Source organism: Meleagris gallopavo, chromosome 6 (assembly GCF_000146605.3).
Source record: "Meleagris gallopavo isolate NT-WF06-2002-E0010 breed Aviagen turkey brand Nicholas breeding stock chromosome 6, Turkey_5.1, whole genome shotgun sequence".
Lineage (NCBI taxonomy): Eukaryota > Metazoa > Chordata > Aves > Galliformes > Phasianidae > Meleagris > Meleagris gallopavo.
The window spans coordinates 45,161,844-45,170,987 of record NC_015016.2 but is presented as its reverse complement, the minus strand read 5'-3'; the positions used below and the strand labels follow the sequence as shown (position 1 = coordinate 45,170,987).

The 9,144-nt window shown below is 41.3% G+C and overlaps 1 protein-coding gene across 4 annotated transcripts in view; it reads right to left on the bottom strand.

Moving 5' to 3' along the window:
* ELMO1 (engulfment and cell motility 1) overlaps positions 1-9,144 on the bottom strand; it is a 291,509-nt gene that overhangs the window by 78,033 nt on the left and 204,332 nt on the right. The window lies entirely within an intron of this gene.

Here is a 9,144-nt window from a genome sequence, read left to right as displayed (position 1 = left end):
GGGGAAGAAAAACCCCGGCTGTCCATCTATCTCTGAGATTCCCCCATTTGCCCTTCCCGGGGCTGAAGGGAGAGAAGCAGAGCTGGGGGGGAACACGGGAGCGCACCGAGCTGAGCCAAGCGGAGACGCACGATTCCTTGCTCCATCGCCATGGAAACAGCCTGGATGCAGCGGGATGGATTTGTGCGGCACATCTGCCGCCAGGCTCAGGATCAGCAGCAAGCTCGCCTCTTGCCTCTGCTTTGCTGCTTATTTCATGGGGAGTTTCCTTTCTCTTGTCAGATGCACTGGGAAAGTAGATGCAGGCAGAGATGTGCACACATCAGCTTTCTCCTTGTGCAAACACCCTGTGCTGCATGTATGTATAAGCACATGTGTATGGCCAGGAGCAATAACTTACATCTATCCATGTGCCAAGGACATGCCCAGATACTACTCCTATTTCAAGTTTGACTTCTGGACCAACACAAGCCAACACCACAGAATGAGCAATCAAAATAACACATTTTGCTTTCCAGTTCCTTAAATTCCACCTTAAAGTGGGGTCATAATCTGACATGACTACTAAGAAACTTCACCATTAATCTGTTGTTTTTGTTGGCAGGCTCTTAAAATGGCATCTAACACCCCCAGAAAGCTACACCTGAGTCAGCAAGCAGCCAGTTCTTCAAGGGGTGCCCACAGCTCTGTCCCAGGCCAGATGATGTGCCACCAGGAAAACTCTGCACACAAAAGGGTTATTAGCCATAGGTCTCTGTCCTGCACTCTGACAGTACCAGAAAGAAGAGATGAGTAGGTCAGGAGAGGAATGGAAGCAACAGTTAAGAGAGAAAAAAGATTCACAGGTCAGTAATGGAGTCAGCAAAGGGTTTTGTCATTTTGGAGTCATTTCTGACTGCTCCTCAGACTTTCTTTGGGGCATCTGAACAAACCATTCATTTTCTATTACTGAACCTGCAGAAGGGGAATAACACTTAAATGCATCCATTTATATTACAAGGATAAAACCTGAAAGATCACAAGATGCTGACATACTATTATAATGGTGTTAGAGAACAAGTTCAGGTGGAAAAAAATGAAGACGTTCCTTTGTCATCAAAACAAATTTATTTAACTAAAAGAAGAACAAGAAAAAAAATAACAACAAAGGTCTCTCTAAAAATAAGCATTCCTGTGTTGTTCTAATAAGAGAAACCCACTGCATTCACCGTGGTAAGCAGCGATGTTTCAAAAAGCTGCCTGCTGGAGCCCTGCAGGTAGAATGAAGGCCACCCCTTGTTGGATTTCCTTTGCCAGCCTCCTAATCTAAAGTCCAGGTAAGTCTTTAGAATCCATGGGCCAAGTGCTCAAGAGAAGAGTTGAGAACAGAGAGCAGCACCAGGACATCTGATTTTCAAGGCACCTCTCACTCTATTAGTTTTGACTGAAAAATGAGTTTTTAAGAGAGCTGTATTTTCCAATGGATCAGGATGTTAGAAGAATTCACTTCTTGCAATGACTTCTGGCTTTTTATTTTCCTCTAAAGCAGCATGACCTACCGTTTCCTGCAGCACCACCTCTGTAATAATTACCCTGAGCCTGTAGACTTTTGTGGCCTCTCTTTTAGTTCTGAATCCTTAGACTTCAGTAAGATATTTATGTGCATTTTAGGGGAAGAGAGACTACTTATGAAGATGAGATTTGCTGTCAGGACTTGCTGGCAAGAAATTCCTTTCCAGTCCCATGTTTCTCCCCTTGCTCCCTCCACCCACATCCCACAGGGGAAGAGGGTGGTTTGGGGATGTGGTACATACTCCACCCTTTGTATGGGAATGATAATACAGCTCAACAGTTTGACGTTCAGTTTGTGAGCTCTAATTGTAGTGTCTCATGGCCTGAAAATGTTCTCAATATGCAGAACTTAAACCATAAGTAAATATAAAATAAAATGTTTCTGGACGAAGAAAAACAACTGTCACGCTCCTAGTGGTTCTCTACATTGAAATTTGTTTGTTAAGCCAATATTAAACTGGAGAGCTTCCTAATCACATAAATTATCCCTTTCTGTTGTATGACACCCAGAGTTCATAATCCTCCATTAGGTTTTGTTTAACCAAGCACTACTGTAAACAAACATAATGATTATGAGGGCAACTTTGAAGTACCTGGAAAAACCTTCCCCAAATTCCAAAACTCTCCATCTGCATTTTACCCACTGGCAAAAAGAAGTTTGCATTCCAGTTTATTTAGCATTGTGAAGAATTCAGAAGACCCATTTTAAGGCCTTTTCCTGCCGTAGGAAAGGAAAACAAGTGACAGAGATGGCTGTTTCTGAAAACATTAGTCTTAACTTCAGAAAATCTCACCCTTTGCCACTCGCTTTCTTAGAAATTCCTGCCGTAAATTGCATTTCCTTTCCTTCCAAGGTTGTGATGTGAGAATAAACAGATTAAGAACTTTGCTGTATTCTGAAGCAGGACAGAACACAAATACATAAGGAAGCATTTAAGAGAGATCAAAAATTCAAGGCCAGAAAAATCCAGGCAATTTCAAAGAGACATAATAAACAAGAATTGTGAAAAATCTTCTAGGTCTGGTTCTATTGAAAGGATCAAAGATTTCCAGGAAGGTTTCACACCAAAGATGCTGCTTGCCAATCTAACAGCCACTGTCAGCAGGATGCTGTGATGGACAAAGACCTGTTTGTGTGTGGGAGCAGAGGAACAATCAGTGGTGATATAATGCTTACTCATTCTTCCAGATCATGAGTTTTACTATTTTTAACCTAGATACCTAGATGGAGAAGGTGGTTAATCTACTAAGACTAAATCACAGACATGCTGGTTGACTCTCAGTAACTCCTCATTCAAGATCATAAATTACCAGTCAATTCTAATTAAGCTTTCTTCAAAACTCTATTTGCAGAAGCAGCTGAATTGCACCAGAAACAGCCTGTCCTATTCACTCATGCCAGGATTTCCCTTCCACATCCACATTCTCGAAGCAGCAGTTAGCACTCAGGCTGTAGGTACTCTAAAGAAATATTTCAGAAACTTTCAAAGACTGTATTTCACATTTAGCTTGGTTTCACTCAAAATCCAGTATCAGAAAACCCTATGCCTCCTTTATCAGGACCCCCAACACTTAATTTTAAATAGCCAGTTTGTGGAGTTTTTTTTTTGTTTGCTTGTTTTTTAATGTTAACGCAACCGAAATAAGCTTTTGGATAGCAATGTGCACACACAAAGAAAAAATGAAAACACTGGGCCAGGACATAAAGAGATATCTATCCTTTCTGCCTCTGAAGACAGCCTTACTACAAACCACAGAGCTTATCTGACTAGGAGAACTCGGTGACATGTAAGCTGCTGAAAAATCTGTCAGGAATGCAGCTTTGCAAATCAGATTAGACACGACCTTCAGAGGTGATCTGCCACCACGTCATCCAGAAAAGTCTGTATGAATTACAAAAACAAAGAACCTTCTGCAAAACATGGACAGGTTTGATTTCCACCACCCCGGCACCCATTGTGCATGTTCAGTATTCACTACTTTCTCCTATACTTTGAACACAGGGAGCATTCAAATCTTTTCTTGCATCACCAGGTGAGCTGCCATGGTTCCAAGGATGCGTATGTACGTTAAAAGATGGTTACACACAGCCTGTGGGTTAGATGGAGCAATCAGTGTGCTAAAACAGAGTCTTCTGCAGCAGTCAAACAATGTTTGAATTTTGCATTGTTCTCAGACCTCTGAACTCAATGGAAAGAATGCTAAAGAAAATCCCTACTTATGTTATAAAAATTAAGCTGGATCTTAAGAGATCACTGGACATAATCAGCAACAGCCCAGAATGAACCTCCAGAGGTATTGAATCTGCAATACTTCATCTTCTCTGACAACTGAAGTTCTTCAGCTAAGTCAAAGACAGCCTACAAACTATACCAAAATTGGCTACAGGAGCTGATATGAATATTCCTCAGTTTTCCTATTGCTAAATGATTACATGCAGTTTGGGTGCTGAAAGAAGATCTTCTAATCTAGACAGCACAACGGTACGCTCCATTTCCCCATTCAGAATTAACTCCAAGATTTAAAATATCACCTTTAACACTGAACCAAAATATCCTCATGTTAAAAAAAAAGTCCCAACAACCAAAAACAAAATGAAAAGAAAAAAAGCAAAAACAGTCGGGTACAAAAAACTTTTTATCAACTAGAGAAAAAGAAAGATTAGGATCAGAGTGAATGGATTTAATCAAAATTATTTCCAATGTCAAAATTGGAAACTGCAAAGATCTAGCTGAAAAACAGCCTCATGTGATGTTTAGGTTTGGAGGCAGCGTCATATACAATTATAGTTAGTTTGTTTTTGTATAGTTATCATATAAAACAACCTTAAAATACACAAGCCCCTGCAGCCATCTGCAACCTTTAAGTCTTGTCATTTCAAGCATACATAGCAGTCATATAGCGAGCGAGGGCACTGAAGAACTTCAAATCAATTATAATAAATCTAGACAGAAGACAGAAAAAGGTTTTTCACATACACATCATCAACGTCAAGATTCCTTACACAGCACTCAGGACAGAACTGCAAGGACCACTATAATTACCTTGCTGTGTAAGTTCTGAGACATTCACCCTACAAGAGCATTTTTTGCCAAATCTCAATTGGGATTAGTATTTCCCTGCTTCTTTCACCCCCATTTTATTCAAATGCTTATTTATTTGCATCAAAAATCCTTTGCCACACTGGTGAGAGAACTTTCAGTCATATCATCTTCATCTAATTCTTTCATTCACTAACTTGATTCAGAACACACGTGGCTATAGCAGAACCATTTCACATTGCTGCATCGTTATACCCACTATCTTCTACCTTTAGCAATTGCTTCAGCATGTGCTGTGCTCAGGCTGACAGACAAGAGACACAAGCTGGATTTATCTGCAATCCAAACTGTCTGAGACTTCCCTTAATGCCTACTCTCTGCAGGATAGGAACCGAGGAATGAATGTCATGCTACTGCCATTGCTGAAATGGAGTATGCCACTTACAGAGTTGGTCTTGCCTCTCCTACATACAAGCAAGCTCCTCTCCTTCGTATTCATTTGGGCATTATGTTCTTCTAGAAGGTGCACATTAAATATCTACTTGATCATATGGCACTGCAACAGAATGATTTATTTTACATTTTGGCTTTTAAGAAAACCAAAGAACATAAGGAAGGGCCAAAAAAAAGGAAGAATTTATCTGATGCACTTACCTGAACTTGCTCTGATGCTGCCATTGTTCACCATTTCAATAATGATGCATGAATTTTTTTAATATGTTAATAATGAATAGGTACTTAGGAACTACTTAAATGGGAGATTATTTACCCCACTGACTGTAGCAGCCCATGTGTCAGCACAACTGCTGCAAAAGATTAAATCTGTACACATAAAACTCAGCTTCCCTTTTGCTCAGGCACTCGGCAGGGTGAGACCTGAAGCAGAGGCGTTCGGTTTTATCTAACAGGACTTTAGGGATAGTGCATGGGATGACATTAGCAAACATCTCTGGTTTTCTAAACAATTTGTATGCCTTTTTCGAGGCACTCTGGAAAAAGAAACTACGATTTTCATTCTGGAGAAGTTCTACATATGTGTTTTAATTTCAAAAGCTTCCGTGCTGTGTTATTTAAGAATAACACTCAGACATACAGCTGCCTTGCGAGGAACTGTGTTAGTGTGATCATGAGCATTTAAGAACAGAATCACAATGCTGGTTGACAATGTTTCAAAAGATTGCATTGCAAACAGTTCAATTACAGTGTTATTTGTGCCCTGACTTGCCTCCCCAGCTGCTGTATAAGGACCTGTCAACCTGTATTTTACAAGCTGTCGATGAGGTCCTATCCACCATTTAAGACATTCATTTCACACTACTCTTACATCACAGACTCATGCAGAAGGGTAAGTGTCGGAAGGCTTGGGAGTGCAGAAGAGGATTGCCAAGACCAGAGTTAATGAGAAGAAGAGAAAACATAAGGCTAGCCTACAGGTCCAGCACGTACCCAACACACTTCTTTGTAAAGAATGAGCTCTGCCTCTTTCCACCTCTCACAGGTACCAAAGGAAATTAATGCTCGCATAGCTGAATGAACTGGCAGGGCTGTTTACTACGTTGTTACCTTTTGCAAGTGTTCTCTAATACGAGCAATATACCAAGTGTGCACTAGCTTTAGCTAGGGCATCATAGGGCAACTTGGAGCATGTAAAATGAACTACAGTCCCTTCTGTGCCCAGCTCTAATAGCTCTCTGTTCCTAGAAGCTCCCTAGGGCAAGGCAGGCTTTGCGACCACCCCTTCTCAAAGGCACTAGCTGCCACTTCTTCAGTCTGTCCCCGTGTACGTGGAAGCGTGCAGCCCAATATACATACCCTAAACACGTGGCTTTGCACAACAGCAGGAGGCCCACACACGCCCATTCACAATCACAGGGAGTATAAATAGCCTGGCTTTATAAATAGGCTTGCTTAAATGAATACTCTTACTTAAATAAATCTCACAGAAACACTCTTCTATGCTGCCTAGTGCATCTCATGTTTAAGTCTGGAAAGTGGCAACCATGTTAGAATGACAGGAGAAACAAAGCATGATAATACAGCAAATTAACACCCCGTTTTGAAATTCTACAGATATGAATGACAGGTAAGGCTAGTGTCCCGATGTACCATTGTACTGGTTAAGGCTTTGTGAAAAGGAGAAGAGATAAATGAGGCAAAAAGAAATTGCAATCAGAGGAGATACTCAAGCCCTAAAGCAGCAGCCCACACAAAACTGACATTACAAAAATAAACCTCACATTCTCAGTTGAAAGGAAAAAAAGAAAAAAAAAGGATTAGGAAATGAAAAGTAACTTTTCCCCATCTCTGCATCTTTGGAAGGACACCAGATGACTATCCAGACTCTACACTGTGCTCATATTGACAGTATGTTTTTTATGGACATTTCCTGCCTTACCCCTTTCAAAACATTTCAAGTAGCTGTTAGGATTGTTTTCCCTTAAGATGGGTAGGAAGGACTGGCTGTCAGAAAAGACTCTCTGAACCTCCATCCAGTAACCCTGCTTCACGTTCAGCCCACACACCAGGCCCAGCACTATCCATGCTCTGGCTTGTTTTGTCAGGACTACTGCTTGGAACTTCCTTTCCACTAATGAGTCCTTGCTGATCGATCCTGTGAGTGCATATTCCTTCAGTCTCAATCACCCACGTGCTAAAGAATCCCATCAAGAGCACAACAGAGCAGTAGTTACCATCTCTCAGACAAATCCCACCTTGTTCTCACTATTTTGATTGAACTCCTGCCCACCAAACCACCAGGACTCCTCTGACCTGTAGGTCCTGTCTGCCACTCATCCTGTGCTCATTTGCCAACATGATGGTCCTCATCCATTAGAATAAAAATTCTTGCTATGTCAATGGTTCAGTTAGCAAAGGAGCAGGCAGCTCCTTACGATCATTCAGGCTTTTGTTCTTTGTCATTCTCGACTGCAGATGCAGACATCAAAAATTCAAAGAGCACTTATGGGAATATCATGTCATTAATTTCCTAGGAAAGTTTTACTCACTGCTTTGTGGGTGTTTTGTTGCTGCTAATTTTTTCAGTCTTTAATGCATACACACATTAATAAAAGACAATGCTAAAAAATGCCTCTGAGATGCTCTAAGACCAGGTTTTGTTAAATGACCTCATTTGTATCAATTCCACCCCTTACAACTACGGAGGAAAAAGCCAAAATCAATACTGCTGAATCTGTCTGCTTTACTATGACCTTTTCGTGCTATCAGAAAACAAGATATATCCACTTATGCACAAAATATGGCTAGTATTTTCACATAGAATCAAAGAATCATAGAATCATCAAGGTCAGAAAAGATCTCTAAAAACATCTAGTCCAACCCTTCACCTCCTGCCAACACTATTCGCAAAACCATGTCCCTAAGTACGATATTTACCTTTAAACACCTCCAGGTGACACCACAACTTTCCTGGGCAACCAGGTCTGGAGCAACTCTCCTATGAGGAAAGGTTGAGGGAACTGGGATTGTTTAGCTTGGAGAAGGCTCTGGGGAGACCTCATTGTGGCCTTCCAATATTTGAAAAGAGCGTATAAACAGGGGGGAGAACGGCTGTTTAGAAGGATATCATCATGGATAGTGATAGGACAAGGGGAAATGGTTTTAATCTGAGACAGGGGAGGTTTAGGTTAGATATTAGGAGGAAGTTTTTCACCCAGAGGTGGTGAGGCACTGGAACAGGTTGCCCAAGGAGGTTGTGGATGCCCCATCCCTGGAGGCATTCAAGGCCAGGCTGGATGTGGCTCTGGGCAGCCTGGGCTGCTGGTTGGCAACCCTGCACATAGCAGGGGGTTGGAACTGATGATCTCTCTGGTCCTTTTCAACACAGGCCATTCTATGATTGTATGATTATTTAATGGAGTCCCACAGCTTTCCCTGGGACTTCCGAACAATCCTAGCTTTTTATCTCATCCAATGAAATGTACGTGATTGTGTAACAAAATTGTGCTCATCAGTTGGAAAAAATTTCTTTTAAAGCAATTTTTGGACCCAAATTTCTGCACAGATCTGTGCCATGGATCATGGAGCAGTGACCCCATTCTCTACAACTGCTGTAGCAGAGGCAACATGAGGAGGAAGAGGTGGGCATCTGGTAGGGACTCTGTCCTGAGCTAGGTTCATCAGATAACTGATAGATGAAACTTGGTCTTTCTTTAACTTGCTCTGATGTAGCAAATAACAGAAAGAAGACAGAACAGACACCCCTGGATGCTTCCTGATGTCCCCACGAAGTTATTTTGTCCTTATGGGTGTAAAACAGATGCACGTATTCCCTGCTCTTTGCAAGTGGTAGGTGGAATCATTACTTCATCTTCAAAATGAAGAGACAAATTTATAAAAGTCAAGCAATGCAGAGGCAAAAATTGACATAAACTGCAAGTTCTGTCCTCTCCCCACAGTCCACAGCCTCTGAAACACAGACATTTACAGTGATAAGCCAGTAGTATTTCTACCTGTTACTTTACCACTTTATTCAGTGTTGTACCATTTTCATTCCATTAATGTTTTCCTGTGATGCATTTCAGAATTGGTTTAA